At 42.5% G+C, this 16848-nt stretch overlaps 1 protein-coding gene across 8 annotated transcripts in view; it reads left to right on the forward strand.

Moving 5' to 3' along the window:
• The window catches only part of YAP1 (Yes1 associated transcriptional regulator), a 142836-nt gene that overhangs the window by 81243 nt on the left and 44745 nt on the right, over nt 1-16848 (forward strand). The window lies entirely within an intron of this gene.

Raw genomic sequence — 16848 nt, forward strand, 5'->3', positions numbered from 1 at the left:
CGTAAGTATGTTGAGTTGACTGAGTGGGGCAGATCTGGTTTCCAATACACTTAGAGCTTGGAAAGCCCACAAAGGAGTTTTGTATTCATCCAGCTGCAGTGCTACAAGTTTCCAGGAAACACCTTAAGCATCCTTCCCTGGTCTCCTTTGCAATATTTTTGGTAGGCTTTTATGAGTCACTATAATTATATCTTATGAGTTAAATGAGGAGAATGGAAGCCTGGGAGGAGAAAATATTTTAGGTTTTGTTCACCATCAGAGAAGTTAAATTGGGGTGATAGTATTATTCTTTATGAGCCCACTATAATATTTTTTTCACTTGGGAACCTGGTCTCTGGCAGTGGTGGCAGTGTGGGATGATTTTGGTTGTAGATGTTAGAATGTAAAGATGCTTTGCTTTTTTGAGCATACTAATCTGTTCATATCAAAGTCAGACATTGAACTTGTGGGAAAAAAATTAAAACCTATCAGAAATTATCCATTAGCTTCTTGGCCTGTCGAAGCTATCCTGGATCTCTTATGATTCAGAGGTCCTGATAGCAGTTTCTGTCCTTGTTGCCTCACTCCAGTTAGTTTCATGTAAGAGTCTCTATTGCCATCCAGAATAAAGCCCTACAATCTGACCCCTGTTCAGTGGGACCTGACAACATGCATTTGGTTGTTTTCTGATCCAATCCTGATATGCTCAAGCTTAGGTTAGGTCAGTCGCCTCTGATCTTCTGCTCGTGGGTATGGTGTGGTGATAGTGTGTGCTCTGCTCCAATTGGCCATGGCTGTCATGCTGAAGAGTGAATATGGCAATGAATACAAGGAATAGGATGGAAAATGGTACAGAAAAACTCTATCCTATTAAATATTTTCCTCACTTAGAATACTGCCGTAAGTTGTGCTCACCCCTTGCCAAGAAAGATTAGGGGATGGGGTGTCTCGGAAGCTTACAGCCCCAATGATTAGGAACATGGGAGAGGGATTGAATAAAGTTGAGAAGTGTTACCTTAAAACATTAATAAACAGGGATAAAAACTTACAAAATAGTGAATGAATACAGAAATTAAATTGGGGTTTTCTGTCTCCCTCACTCTCACACCTTCCCCCTTCTCCCCAGTCTGGAAACCAGTTGGAGTGAGGCAAGAAGGATGGAGACTGTTATCAGGACATCTGAAACATAAGATATCCAGGATACCTTAAACCAGGGCTACTCAACACGCAGCCTGTGGTGCGGTTTGGGTTTACGCGGGGCTCAACATGCGGCCCGGCCCGCAGGTGGGATCCTTTGAACATGGCCTCCACTGGGAACACGCTCCACAACGGCGAGTCAGTATAATGGTCTTCTGTTGATATGTGTTTTAGTAGTTAAATTCCTGGACTATCATTGCTCATTAAAAGTGCCATCATATAGGTGGAAATTGGGTAAAGATTGCATTTTATTAATATCAGCAGAACTGACTTAAATGGGGCCCGCATGTTGTGTAGTCTTGCCTTAATCTTTGTATGCATGCTCATAGGTGTAAAAGAATCTATTTGCATATATATGCAACCACACTTAAGTTGCCTGTCTGCCTGCAGAGCTAAGGCTTGCAGAGCTTAAAATGTTTCCCAGCCAGCCTGCCTGCTTGCCTTGCCATGTGCATCAGTGAGCCAAGGAGAGGCTGTGGGGTTCTTCTTGGCTGCTTGTTATTCCAACAAACAGCTCCCATTGGCTGGTTTCTGGGCAGAAACCAGCCAATGAGATTGTGCTGAGGGTGGGGTAGCTTCTGAAACTTTCCCCCTCCCCTCCAATTTTGAAACAGAAAGGAAGCCCAGCAGCTGCGTTTCTGCCCAGCGAAGGGCTGCAGGGCAGCAAGGGAGCTTGCCTGGGGCTCCCCACTGCCTTCGCAGGCGGGATCTGGTGGCTTAGCAGAGAGGATTCGGCCCTCTGGCTGTGTTTTGTCCCAGCCTGGACTAGATGAAACACTAGCCTGGCTCAAGGGAAGTGTAGCTGGTTCTCAATAAGTTTATGGAAGCCCCTGCCTTTTGAAGAAGGGAGAACGTGTCAGGATTTTTTTTTTTTTTTTTTTTTTTTTTTAAAGCTGTAAGCTGTCTGGCAAAGCTTTATGGTGTTCCACAAAAACAAAGTGACTTTACCTGAAATCTTTAACTAAGCTGGCCTCAGGTTTTCATTTTTGCTGTTGTATTTTCCATAGTGTCATGATCTATCAGATAAAGCCAGATCACATAGTTTGAAGGCAGAAAAGATAGATTATGTTGGTCAGTGAATGTGAGTTCATGCCCCAACAGTTTTACTGTTTTCAGTAAGTCAGTGTCTTGAGCTGGGGCAAGTAATACTTTTGTGGATCTGCAGAGGAAGTAATACATACTGAAAAACAACATTGCTGATTAGCAAACTTTTTTCTGCATTTCCTAATGATAATAAATGCATATTTTATTCCTCAAAAGCAAAATGACTTTTCATTTTTGTACATTTTAAAGGTGTTTGTGTAAAGGAAAAGGGTTATTTAAAAAGATAGTTAAATCTGTTAGTCCAAACAGATGTGCAAAATAGAAAAGTATAGAATTTATACATGTTGTTAAAAAATATGCCATTTCCTATTTAATAGCATTGCTTCTGTTGTGAATGTAACTTTTACATCCTAATTAAAGAGGAGGGTAGAAAGTTGTAGTATTCATATTGTTTTTGAGAGCAAAGTTGTAGAATGCAAACTTAACTATCGTGTTTGTTTCAGAATGGTGCTATGTAAAACATCAACTTTCAGGTTTTTTTTTTTAAACTTCAGATTTTGTGCATTTTCACATTTTGCAGCCATTACTATTGGAATCTTGGTACATATGTGGTGTGCGGTAGCTTATGAATAAGCTATGTGCCAGTTAGGAAGAGGCAGGTGTTAGTAGTGGGTGATTCGATCGTTAGAAACATAGATAGTTGGGTTTGTGATGACCGGGAGAACCGTATGGTCACTTGCCTGCCTGGTGCGAAGGTTGCAGATCTCTCGAGGCATCTAGATAGACTTATGTGTAGTGCTGGGGAGGAGCTGGTGGTCGTGGTACATGTTGGTACCAATGACATAGGGAAGGGTAGGAGAGATGTCCTGGAGGCTAAATTTAGGCTGCTAGGAAAGAGACTGAAATCCAGGACCTCTATGGTGGCATTCTCGGAAATGCTTCCAGTTCCACGCGCAGGGCCAGGTAGGCAGGCAAAGCTTCAGAGTCTCAATGCGTGGATGAGACAATGGTGTAGGGAAGAGGGATTTAGATTTATTAGGAACTGGGGACACTTCTGCGAGAGGGGGAGCCTATACAGGAAGGATGGGCTCCACCTAAACCATGGTGGAACCAGACTGCTGGCACTAAACATTAAAAAGGCCGTAGAGCAGTTTTTAAACTAAGAGATGGGGGAAAGCCGATTGGTGCGGAGATGCACGTAAATCGCAGGGAGAATTCTCTTAGAGGAGAATCCGTTGATAGAGATTCTCTAAGCTGTAGTCAGAAAGAGAGGAGGGGAGAGGACAAACCATGGGCGAGAGCAGACAAACAACCGCATTCTAAGGAATCCAGTGCATCAGGGAAGGACAGACAAATAAGCAGTGGCAAATTTTTAAAGTGCTTCTACACAAATGCTAGGAATCTGACTAATAAGATGGGTGAACTGGAGTACCTCGTATTAAATGAGGAGATTGACATAATAGGCATCACTGAAACCTGGTGGAATGAGGAAAATCTGTGGGACACAATCATACTGAGATATAAAATATATAGAAAGGATAGAGCAGGCCAGGTGGGTGGCGGAGTGGCACTGTATGTGAAAGATAATGTAGAATCAAATGAAATAAAAATATTAAATGAATCAACATGTTCCATATAATCACTATGGATAGTAATTCCATGCTCCAATAATAAGAAATTAGCAGTAGGGATATATTACCGACCACCTGACCAGGACAGCGATACTGACATAGAAATGCTGAGGGAGATTAGAGAGGCTACCAAAATAAAGAACTCTATAATAATGGGGGATTTTAATTACCCCCATATTGACTGGATACCTGTCACCTCAGGAAGAGAAGTGGAGATAAAATTTCTCAATGGCTTAAATGACTGCTTCTTGGAGAAGCTGGTGCAGGAACCCACAAGGGGAGAGGCAATTCTCAATTTAGTCCTGAGTGGAGTGCAGGATCAGGTCCAGGAAATAACCGTTACTGGACCGCTTGGGAATAGTGACCATAATATAATAACATTCAACATTCCTGTGGTGGGAAGAACACCTCAGCAGTCCAGAACCCTGGCATTTAATTTCAAAAAGGGGAATTACTCAAAAATGAGGAGGTTAGTTAAACAGAAATTAAAAGGCACAGTGACTAGAGTCAAATCCCTGAAAGCTGCATGGAAATTATTTAAAGACACCATAATAGAGGCCCAACTTAAATGTATACCCCAAATTAAAAAACATAGCAAGAGACCTAAAACAGTGTTACCGTGGCTTTAACTGCCATGTAAAAGAAGCAGTGAGGGACAAAAAGATATCTTTTAAGAATTGGAAGTCCAATCCTAGTGAGATAAATAGAAAGGAACATAAACACTGTAAAATTAAGTGTAAAAATGTAATAAGAAAAGCAAAAAAAGATTTTGAGGAACAGCTAGCCAAAAACTCAAAAAGAAATAACAAAATGCTTTTTAAGTACATTAGAAGCTGGAAGCCTGCTAAAAAACCTGTGGGTCCCCTAGATGATCGAGCTATAAAAGGAGCAATCAAGGACGATAAAGCCATTGAGGAGAAACTAAATGATTTCTTTGCTTCAGTCTTCACGGCTGAGGACGTTGGGGAGATTCCCGAATCTGCACCGTCCTTTGTGGGTGATGAATCTGAGGAGCTGTCCCGGATTGAAGTGTCATTAGAGGAGGTTTTGGAACAAATAGAAAAACTTACTGTTAACAAATCTCCGGGACCGGATGGCATTCATCCAAGAGTTCTAAAAGAACTCAAATGGGAAATTGTTGAGCTATTATCTGTGGTTTGTAACCTATCCTTTAAATCGGCTTCTGTACCGAATGACTGGAAGGTAGCCAACGTGACACCAATATTTAAAAAGGGCTCTAGAGGCGATCCTGGCAATTACAGGCCGGTAAGTCTAACTTCAGTACCGGGCAAATTAGTCAAAACAATAGTAAAGAATAAAATTGCGAAGCATGTAGAAGAACATAATTTGTTGGACAAAAGTCAACATGGTTTCTGTAAAGGGAAATCCTGTCTTACTAATCTATTAGAATTCTTTGAAGGGGTTAACAAGCATGCAGATAAGGGGGATCCAGTAGTTATAGTATACTTGGATTTTCAGAAAGCCTTTGACAAGGTCCCTCACCAAAGGCTCTTGTGTAAATTACATGGCCATGGGATAAGAGGGAAGGTCCTTTCTTGGATTGAGAACTTGTTAAAAGACATTTTAAAAGTTAAGTTAATAAGAATCTGAAAATATTAAGCTATATAGCTTCTTAAATAAATGCATCTAATTATAGATGCTTTACATAGCAAAAAGGTGAACAAATCTAGTGCAAAGGCAGTATTTAGCTGTAAATGAAGGTTTTTTAATGGTAGTACCGACTAATGAAAGAATGCTCCTTTCTTTAGAAAATAATTAGAGCCTTGCACTGATACAAAATTTGTAACCATATCTGTAACAGCAAAAATTGTCACAGATATCAGCATTGATATCTGTAAAAATAGATATCTGCGCTTACCAGCAGATTTTCAGGCTTCTAGATACTTGCGTGTATATCCGCAATAATGAGCCACAGATATTGTGGATTTGCAGAGCTCTAAAAATAACTTAATCACAAATAGAAAAGGTGATTAAAATTGATTATTTAAATTGAGGCTTTTGTTTGTTGTTTTAAATCCGTTCATCCAGCTCTTAATATTAAGTATTCTGTTTGAAAACCATATTGGAAAGCAGTAAATTGTGATCTTTCTCCTGAAAATAACGTATTAAGTTGTCATTTGAATTTAGATGTTTTCTTCCTTTTTATGTTAACTTCAATAGCGGTGGATAAAAGTCATAATTTTAGTAAGTACATTTTTATTTAGTTTTCAAAATAACTTAAATTTTGTTTTTAATTCTTTCCTCTTAGAGTAAAATTCTGTTATTGGATTTGTACATGTTTCTTCAGTTAATTTCCTATTGTTAGCAGTGTGTCAGATTTTAGAGGTTTCTTCCTACTAAGAAGTTTTACACTTAAAAATGTTAATCTATGCTGGAAAGAGGCAAATCTATAGTCTTAAATTAACAGTCTTACTGTGAGAAATAACATAACACAACTGATAAACAAATATCTCATGCTATTTTTGCAACCCCCACAATTTTCCATCAGTATGGAAACGCTTTAATGAATCTATACCAGTGGTTCTGAAAGTGCATAGTCTGCTGCCCCCTCCCAGGTGGTCCATGGCTCAAACTCAGGTCCTCCGTCCTCCCATCTCCCCTAGACAGCAAGGAGCCCACTCAGCCACAAGGCATGGAGCACTAGCTCCAGTTTCCAGCTTGGGGGGGCGGGGGTGTGAAGAAAGCCCCACCCGTCCCTGCCAGACCCAGCTCCCCACTCAAGCCTGGCTTCCTGCCCACTACCACTAGGAGGCACAGGGACTATTGCATGGAGCCGGGACACACACAGCATTGAGGCTCCCCCCTCCTTCCCCCCGCACACACGTACATTGCTGCTGCTCTGCCCCCACTGGCAAACAGGGACGCACAAGTGGTGCGGGCGGGGAACAGACCATCCTGTCCCCAGGGTCCAGCCAGGGCCGCCCGTGAGCAGCCACCACCACATGAGGACGGGGGGCTCTCGGGTGTCCGGGGCTCGGAGGTGATGAATGGTGGGTCTGAGGAAACAATTGGCTGGGGGAAGACAATGTTGGAGCAATGAGTCAGTGGAGGAGCTGGGGGAGGAAGCAATGGGGTGGGGCCCAGAGGCGGCAGAAGTGAGGGCCAGGGTGAGGAGGCAAAGGGGGAAGTGGGGTTGGGGTGTGATGGGGTCAGGCTCAGAGATTGTAGGACTTGGAGGCACACAGCAAAGTGTGACCCCGTCTCACAGGCAAGGCTGTGCAAGGAGCAGATCCCGGGGGCTTGACCCATGCCAGGGATTGGGGCACAGACGGACAGAGCGCAAGCCCTGGACCGACGCAGAGTGGGGTGGGGAGCAAGGCCTGGCCTGCTTTCAGGGGAGACCAGGATGCCCAGATCAGTCCATTGCTCTGAAATCATCCCCTGTTCTAACAAACTAGACCACTCCTTCCCTCCCCCCAGCTGGGGGTAGAACATCAACCCCTTTAGCATCACATCAGGGAACTGAGGTCAGTGTCAACCAACCGTTCTTCCTGAAACCCACTGAACAACTGTGCTGCTTTTACACAGCTCCACCCCAGAGGGGCTGTATCTCAGCATTGTCCAGGGGATCCCTGCCTAAACGACTCCCCTACCTCCACGTCTAGCTGCTTCTCTGCACTAGGTGAGAGATCCCTGTATAACAAGCCCTAGTGTCAACGCTGCACAGTCCCTGGCTGTCTCGTAGCCTGTGAAGCGTTCCTGAGAGTCCTGCTGTGGAGAAGATGCTGGGAGCCAACATCTCTGGCAGGGTAAATGAACTAGACAGTCATGGGAGTGAGGAGCCAAGGAGCTACTCTCTGGCCAGGAGACAGCTGAGCGCTCTCCTCCTCCCCATTCCACGGAGGAACAGCAGTGCAGTGACACGCTGTCTGGAGGCTTTTCTTGCTGCAATGGGCCATGAAACCAGGTAAGCCTCCCCCCTCATGCCCAGACCCCCGCATCCCAGTCCCCCTCACTCACTTCTCTCCCTTTGCCAAGACCCCCCCACACCTCCAGCTTGCTCCTACACCCTCCTTGCTCTTGCACCCTCCCTCTTAGCCACACTCTGCATGCACCCTCCTTGCTGACCAGACTTTGCAACCTTGTTCCTGCACCTCCCTCCTGGCCAGACACCTACCCCCAACCCTGCTCCTACATTTACTGTTGCTCCTGCATCCTCTCTCCTGACCACACACTGCATCATCCCTTGCTTTTGCTCCTCCCCCCCGGCCAAACCTTGTACCCTATCTCCCACCCAGATCCTGCATCCCACACCTATTTCACTCACTAGCAGCCCTGTCCCACACACTGAACCCCTCATTTGTATCTCTACCTCAGAGCCTTAACGGGTCCACAAAATCCACTAACTCTGGAACCCCAGAAAAGTAAATCTGGCCAATGGGAAGCCCTAAACCTCAGTCCTCCTTGTGCCATCCACTTATCCCATGGGCTGGATCACAGAAGGGTGAGGTGTCTCAGTTGGGGGCCGCATCAGTGAGGGTTGGGAGTTTTTGGAGGAATTTTTTTGCTTCTTATTTGTGTGATCCCCAACTGACTTTTATGTGGGTCATTGACCCCAACCCAAAAAAGGTTCTCCGCCCCTGCCATAAATAAAGAAAATATGGGAACCTTTTGTGTGGGTCATAAATTAATATTTTACTTTATTTAAAATGAAGTTTGATAAACGTAACATGCGAAAGTTCAGATGCCTAATCTCTTTAATGATTTAAATTAAACCATTCTCCTTCACTGCAGCAATAGCAAAATGGCTCAGGCATAATTATATAATTAATGCTGAGTTTCCATTAGCAATTGGTGGTCTGTGGAAATAGGTCCACAGGCCAAAAAAGATTGATATCCAGTGATGTATACCCCTGCATCAGTTTGAAATCACTGGGATTTGTATTACTAAGGCTGTGTCTACATTGCCACTTTCAGTGCTAAAACTTGAGTCATTCAGCAGTGTGAAAAACTAACCCTCCTCCCCTCCCAGTGATAAAAGTTTTAGCACTGAAAAAGTGCCAGCATAGACAGGGCTGTATTTCCAGGAGCTGTGATCCATCCATTGTTCAAGGTAGTTTTTGTTTTGAGGGGTTTTTTTTTTTTTTTTTTGGTTGGGAGAGCTCTCCCCTGGCAATCCGATGACAGCAGCGCTGTGATGTAGCTAGTCAAATAATACCCATATCACTATAGTTAGTGATTTTGAAAATATCTGTAGGTGCCTAAATATGTATGGGTTTAGGAGCCTTACTTTAGGCTTCTAGTTTTTAATATTTACATCTTTGTGTAAAATACAGTTCACAGTAACTTTGCTGATGTATTGAAAAATCTAAATAACTTGAATGTTGAAGCAGCTTTCTTTAAAAAGGACACAGATTTTATGCCATTGAGAGATTTTCCCTCATCTGGGGCAAATACAGTTATAGCCCCAGATGCTGCAAGCACATAAGAGTACAGGATTAGTTCCATTGAGGTCAGTGAATTACTTATGCATGTAAACTCACATACCTGCTGATAAGTTTTCATGATCAGGGCCTTGCTCTTTAAACATTGTTTTGTTTTCCTATAGCAATTACTCAATACCGTAGCAGTTTTTTTTTTAAAGCATTTATGGTTCAGTTCATTATAAGTTTTAACGTAAAGTTGCAATATCACAGATTCTGAAAAGTTATACAAAGATTTGACCTGACTTAAAATTAGCATTTTGATCTTTAATCAAGTGATTTTAAATTGCCTTTATACTGACTCCCTTGTAACCAGGGTGGAGTATTTAACATTTCAAAAGGTTATGTCTGTTTGCTAATGACATTTAAAATAGAGTAACTTTTGTTATAAAGTTTTCTAAATATATTCTTTATTCAGTAAGTATAATTCAAAAGGCTGATAAAAATTAAATGACTATTGTATTATTTATGCTGTCTCTAGCTATTAATTATGGATTTCACATTGAGCCCAGAAGCTGCTAACTGTCTGTTTAGGATGGGAAATTGGCACAGGTTGTACCTGATCCTACATGTATCCTATATGCATTTAGTTTCTGATTGACTTTAAAAGAGTCCCTGGATTGAACACACAATCACAATTATGGCTTTGTTGGCTCAATAGTTTAGATTTATGACTCTGAAACATAGACCTTTAGAACCAATCTATTTCTGACGCAGGTAGTTTAGAACTCGTTAATCTATGTTATATCTGAAACAATATTTATGATTTTTCAGATATGCAAGTTAGTATATTGATTTTCATCTTATCCTAAAATTACACTTAACATATAATTAAATGGGTGCAAAGTGTTACACTGAAAGTACTGACTGATGTTATATCATTGTGTAAATAAATTTTAAATATTGTATGAAATTAATTGAAGTCACTGAGAGTCTTGACACCTTGATTATATGTAACAATCTCAGATAAGCACCACCTCTGAGTACTGAGGCATTTGATAGGGCCAAAATTGGTGTGAAATCTAGGCTATGGTTGCACTGTAAAGATGACATAGTATATTGTTCATACATATGCATGCTTGGCTCATGGTATCAGTGTTGAATGTTTGCATACGTGTATTTTGCAGTGTACCATGCATAATTATCCTCAGGGTGAGCCATAAGCCACCCTCCTGCAAAGTGCATGTTGGGGAATTTTGGCAACGTGTTTTGGGAGCAGATGAGTTGTGGGAGTGCGGGGGCTGAAAATGGGTGATGTACTTGTCATTCAACTTTCTCCATCCTATAAAGCTACCCCTATCTCATTTTCATGTCTTTCAAAAGTCCCATAAACCTGCCTGGCACTTATTGCTGCTCCCCATCTCTGACAGAAGCATGAAGCCCTCACAGTTGTGCACTGTTGTCATGAATGTTGTAGATACAGGATGAACAGTCATCTGGTATTTGCAGAGCAACAGGAGACATGATTTCTAAGAGACATAGCCAACAGGAGACATGATTTCTAAGAGACATAGCTTTGTTCCTGCTAGCCCCAGTCCAGCTGCCTCTGTGAAGGAAACAGGCTCACCTGTCTGCAGCCAGAGCTGGGCTGAGAACTGCAGCCATCAAATGCTGGGGAAACAGCTTAACCAGATTCCAGCCAAATAGCGGATATGGGGCGTCTGGCCAAAGAGCTGATTAGCCAGATGGAGCGAGTTGATTGGCTGCAGCATCTGGAAACAGCTAATGAGGCTGCCAATGCAGTAGCTGATTGACTACCAATAGCTGATCTTCCCCAGGTGGATCCTGCCTGGGAGCAGCTGGATGACAGATTAAGATGGGGGGGGGGGGGGCGGACATCTGAACACATGCTGCAGACTGTGCCTGCTTTGCTAATGAACTGGGAAGCATGTGAATCTGCACCAAGATCACAGGGAACACAGGCAGGTTAGACATGAGAAAATGGCCCAGTGGCTATAGTTACCTGGCGTGTCCTGCATAATATCCGTGAAAAGCAGAAAAAGCAGAAAAAGTTTGCTGTTGGGGTGGATGTACAGTGGCTGGCTGAATTTATTTCAATATGACAAGCGGAGCATCCACACTACCAAGCCTGTGACTTTGAAATAAGGGGCTGGTTATTTTGAAATAATTCCTGCTTTCCACGAGGAATAGCACTTATTTTGAAATAGTTATTTCGAATAGCGATATTGTGATCGCTCCACTGCTTCTATTTCAAAATAACTGCTCCCCAGTAGGGATGTAATAGTGTAGTCGATAAATTAGACTACACGCATTTCCCTCTCCACCCACCCCACCCCCAGCCAGTAAATTTTTTAGCTGGCTGGCCAGCAGCCCGGCTCAGTCCTGGCTCATGTCAGGTCTGGGACCTACACCCGTTGTGCCTTTGCATTTAAAGTGTATTAAGAGGCATGCAGGCAGTCTAGCTCAGTTCTGGCTTGTGCTGGATTTGGGCACTCAGCCCCTGCCCTTCCTCCAGGACAGGGGCTGCTGCCATCCTGCATTGCTGCCTCTATATCAGAGGCAGCAGTGCAGGGCGACAGGATGCCGGTCTGCAAGGAGAGCTGGTTTTTAAATGGTCTCCCCTCATGAACCAGCTCCTGCCTGGCATCTTGTGCTGCTGCCTCTTATACAAAGTCAGCCATGCGGAGTGGCAGGGCGCTTCTTGGGAGTGAGGTCTGACTGCACGGCTGCCAGTCTCACCCTTAAGGACTATAGAATTGTTGAGTAATCAATAAGAATTCATGAGGTTAATCGGCTATTCAATTATCTGATATTTAACATCCCTACTCCTCAGAGTCATTCAAAGTAATTACTCCCCAGTGGTTTCTGGGGCTCTTAAATCAAGGTAGCACATCCACACTAAGGGAGACTGATTTGGACTCATTTTGAGGCTTCCTTGTAATATGGACATGCTATTTCAAAGCCGTTATTTTGGGCATTATTATTTCAAAATAAGTTATTTCAAAATAATTTCCTAGTATAGGCTAGGGATGCAAGTGACTAGTTGACTATCCGATAAGCATAAACGTAATGGATAGTCATGTAGTCACTTGACTAGTTGCTTCACACATACACTGCCTCTGAGAGAAGGAGCAAAGAGGGGAGCAGTAGCTGGTGCTGTGGGGAGCCATCTTAAAAGCCGGTTCCCTCCAGCATCGTCTCTGCGGGGGGGCAGAGGTATCCCTGTTGCTGTACCTCTCCCTTTGAAATGTACAAGAGCTGTCCGCGATTGTTGTACATTACAAAGGAAGAGGTACAGTGGGATAACGAGCGCCCCCCTTATCGACTAACTGACTAGTGGATGGAATTTCCATCCACTACTCAATTAGTTGATTAATCAAAATTTAACGTCCCTAGGTTAGATATGTCTTTAGAATGCACAGTACAGAGCTATGCAGCTGAGGGAAGGCTTGCAAGAGAGCTCTAACAGTTAACCACGATAGTGTGCTGTGTTGGGCAGTATTCTTATTTGGCTCTGAATTTTCAGGATTGTTAGGAGTTGTGTTGTACTGGGGGTATATTTAAGAACATCATACTGCTTTAATGAACCTATGAGTTATGTGGTGGTTAATGTAATAATTATAAATGTACAGTGAGTTTTTAATGGAATTGATGTTTTACGTAGTTCTGTTCTGTTACAAATAATGTGCTTTGAGCATTCTGCAGTACAAGTTGTGAAATAACAAAAACCATGCCCCACTCAGCCATTTTTGTGAAGTTATGGTGGTTCTTACTGTCCTCTGATGTCAAGTTATTAGGGGGCAGGGATTCAGCCACCTGGAAAGCTGCTGAAACAGAGTTCTGCATTGGCTGAATGAAAAGGAAGGTGAACCAGGACTGTTAAATCTGTAAGTCAACAAGAGCTTGCAGCATCTGTGTTTGCTACCTGAGAAACCCCATTATGTCCTGCTGTGTCTCCCACTCCTTTTCCTGCTGAGATTCATAGGTCTCTCTCTTGCCTGTTCTTTATTTCTCCAGACTGTCTTGCTATATTCAACCTCAGGCCCTCAGTTCTCAGTCCTGGTTTGCAGGAGCTCACTGAACATGTCCTTTTTAGCCACCTCCTTTCTCCTCTTCATCAGGGTCAGGTGTTCTGTGTGTGTGGAGGGAGCCCCTCAAGCCCACAGTGCAACAGCTGAAGATAAGAGACAGATGTATCCTATTTATAGTCACAACAGACTATGTAAGAGAGTTTCAGAACATTCTTATTCCAATAAGATTTTTGTATGATATGTTTATTGGTACTTTAGTTTTGGAGTGCCTTTGCACAGCACCGCTCTCCAACCACTGCCATGGTGATGGAGATCCAAGCGGGGAAGAGAGTGAGGAAGGGATTGTTCAGTTACATAAAACAATAAAGTTTTGCCCTTGTTTATAGACATACAAATGCAGGCGATGGCATTGAGTATTGGCACTATTTTACATAGGCACAGTGATGGGTTTTATCTGAGATCTCACTCCAAGGCATCACCAAACACAGAAAACAAAAAGCTGTTGCTGCATTCCAAAGCTGCACAGGCCTGTATGCCATTAACCCCGTTTATTGCTATGGAGCTTGCTAAAGTCACCACGGAGTGGCATGGAGTTCCTTCCACTGTGGAGGAGGAAGTAAGGCAGACATCTTTAGAAATCTTTGTGAGAGGGTTTGCTAGTATCTCCATGAAAGTTTCACTGAGCTCTCCGAGAAGGATAAAAGGGCCATCTTTGTGTACATAAATGGTTCTGCATGCCCCCTCTCAGTATCCGACCCTAGAGGGGAATGAAAAGCAGATGACCGCTCTGTGTCTGTCTGTACCTCTGCCTGTTCTCATATGAGTAAAACAATGAAAATTTGATAGCTATGTCCTGATAGCTTGGGGTTGGTCCAGTTATCACTTTGGGGTTTCAACTTTTTAAAGGAGAATGTATGCAGTCCTATCATATCTGGCTATGGCACTTTTAGTGAAGGAATATCAGGAGTCGGAGAGATCCTCAAGCCACTCATCACAGAAAGGGCCGACTCCTTCAAGACACATCCCGTTTCCTTCAGAAACTCTGCTACAGTGACAGCCTACCTCAGAATGCCATCCTTGCTACCATATCCGCCACAATGACAGCATCACTGCTTGCTTCAATTATCTACTAGACAATCAACAGTCCTTGGCTGTCCATCCCAGACTCACCCCTGAACTCATCCTCGCTCATCCTCACCCATGTCAGTTTTATATTCAATAGCAAACATTTTGCCTAATCCATGGGAATAGCTGTGGCTAGTAGAACAGCTCCCTGGTATGCTTCTTCAGAAGGGAGAGGAGGAATTTCTCGACAAATGCACTAGGAAACAAATGAATGTTTAAGATGTATCAATTTATTTTCTTCCTTTGGCCAGAAGAGTAAACTTCCTCAGATTTTCACCATGACTTCAACAACCAGCGCCCATCCATACTCCCTCAGTAGCATCAATTTACTGGCTACTATAATTGGTTTCAGCAATAGAAACCTACAGATAACTATATACAAAATAACCTATGGATTACCGTGACACATACTTTTAAATAACCACTCCAAATTCACCAAGAAATATGTTGCCTACAGCCAGCCACTCAGGCTACATCTACACAGCTTCCTTCTTCCGGAAAAGCCTATGCAAATGAAGCGCGGATTAGCCGTTTTTGTGCAAAAACCTCTTGCACAAAAACAGCTCCTAATTAACTATGCAAATGAAGCATGGCAATATGCTAATCCACACTTCTTCCGCAAAACCCTATGCAAATGAAGCTGCATAGCTATATAGACAAAGCCTCAGATACCATAGAATATATACCTTAATACTTTTACACGTAAAACTGCCTTCGCCAAACAAGAGTAATTCACCAGAGTCCTAGATCACATCATGGAATGGGCCACCCAAATACCCCAGAAGAACCTGTTGCAATATGGAAACAAAACCCCTATGATTACACATTTGTAGTAGTCTGCTACAATGGAACCCATATAGGGTATAATTAAAAGTTGTTATAACACATGCTTGACAATGAATCTTTCTTGAAGCATACCACAGCCCATGAGACTCTCAACTCAAAGGGGTATCAGGCCGTGTCAGAGAAATAGATGCAAGACCTGTAGGCTTAGCTCCACTGTTATGATGATCAATGCAGGGGACAGTGTTCCCTGTAACCTGTGCGCTTATGCAGCCACTCAGGAGAAATTCAGGTGCCATCCCACTGATTAGCAAAGTGCCCACAGCTAAGTTTTATGTTTTTGTTGGTGGGTGCATATTGGTACATGCATCAGTGCACGTAATATTTATTCCACTTATGGATGGAAAAAATCCATACATGGATAGAAAAGATTAGAGGGAACATTGGTAGTAGACCTCTTCCAGCACACTACATGCCCCAGTAACAACTTTGTGGTAGAACCAGATAATCCATTATGCTCTTGAATAACTTGTCATAGTTATTTTATCATTTTTCTATCAGATTATCTCTGGGTGAACTAGCAAACAGCGGCAAACAAAAGGAGTTTTAATAGGGAGTTTTCTAGGTGAAGGAACAGCAACTACTTTCCTAATTTTAATTTAAAATGGAAGATTACCATGATTATCCAGGCTGATAGTTTCAATTGGTGGTTCTGTAAGCAGAAGTTGTACCTGTTTCTAATGTAACACTATACGGTAGTGTGAAATTTTTATTTTTCCTCTCTGCTGCTGCTTCCTGATTGCCTTGCTGACTTATGGTTCCATATGAGGTGTGTAGTTGGACTTGTCAGTTCATAATTCTAGTGTGTTTGGAACTAATTTAGGTTCAAAACCAGGTTGCGAAACAAAGCTTGTCCATCACATGTAGCGTTTCAGCATCATCTGCCTAAGTCTGAATCAGAGACATCTTGGCCACCAATCTTTCGAGATCCTGCTTGGCTACAATGCTCAGAGTTCAGACCAAGTTTTTCAAGGCCAGTTTTCTCTGCAAAATAATAAAAAAAACTTCTCGCAACTGGGGGTGCTTGAAATCAGCCCCTGAAGGAAAGTAGTCTGGATTAACCAGACTATTCCATACAGGCCAAATCTACTGTTTGAAAACCTGCTGATACTGTAGTAAAGACTAAGAATCCTTTTTATCTACTGAACAGCTACATCAAAAACATTCTTGACTATTTGCAACTAATATTTTACAGCCTGTGATTTCTTCCACCACCATCTTTCCCCTTCATTTGTCACAAATTATCACTAGAATGACCTGTGAGGATGCTGCTGAAGAAGATGCATAGAGAAGCATCACAGAGTAGAGTAGCTATGTATTGCTTTAGTAAAACTACTGTCATATTACATTTTATTCTTGAGTGCTTCAAAGCCAGACATGGTGACAAATTGAGAGAAAGTTTTATGAACTCTGAGTGCTTGATTTTATTATAGAGCTAAGTGTATAAGTGTTGACTGAACTGATGGTAGCAACTTATAAATATCTGAAATTTGTCAGCATCAAAAATAGTGAAACATTTTTTAGGATACTATAGGAATCTATAGCTAGAAGCAACTAATGAAACTTAAAGGAAAAATTAAAATGACTGTTGTA

The sequence above is a fragment of the Pelodiscus sinensis genome, chromosome 1 (genome assembly GCF_049634645.1).
Source record: "Pelodiscus sinensis isolate JC-2024 chromosome 1, ASM4963464v1, whole genome shotgun sequence".
NCBI lineage: Eukaryota > Metazoa > Chordata > Testudines > Trionychidae > Pelodiscus > Pelodiscus sinensis.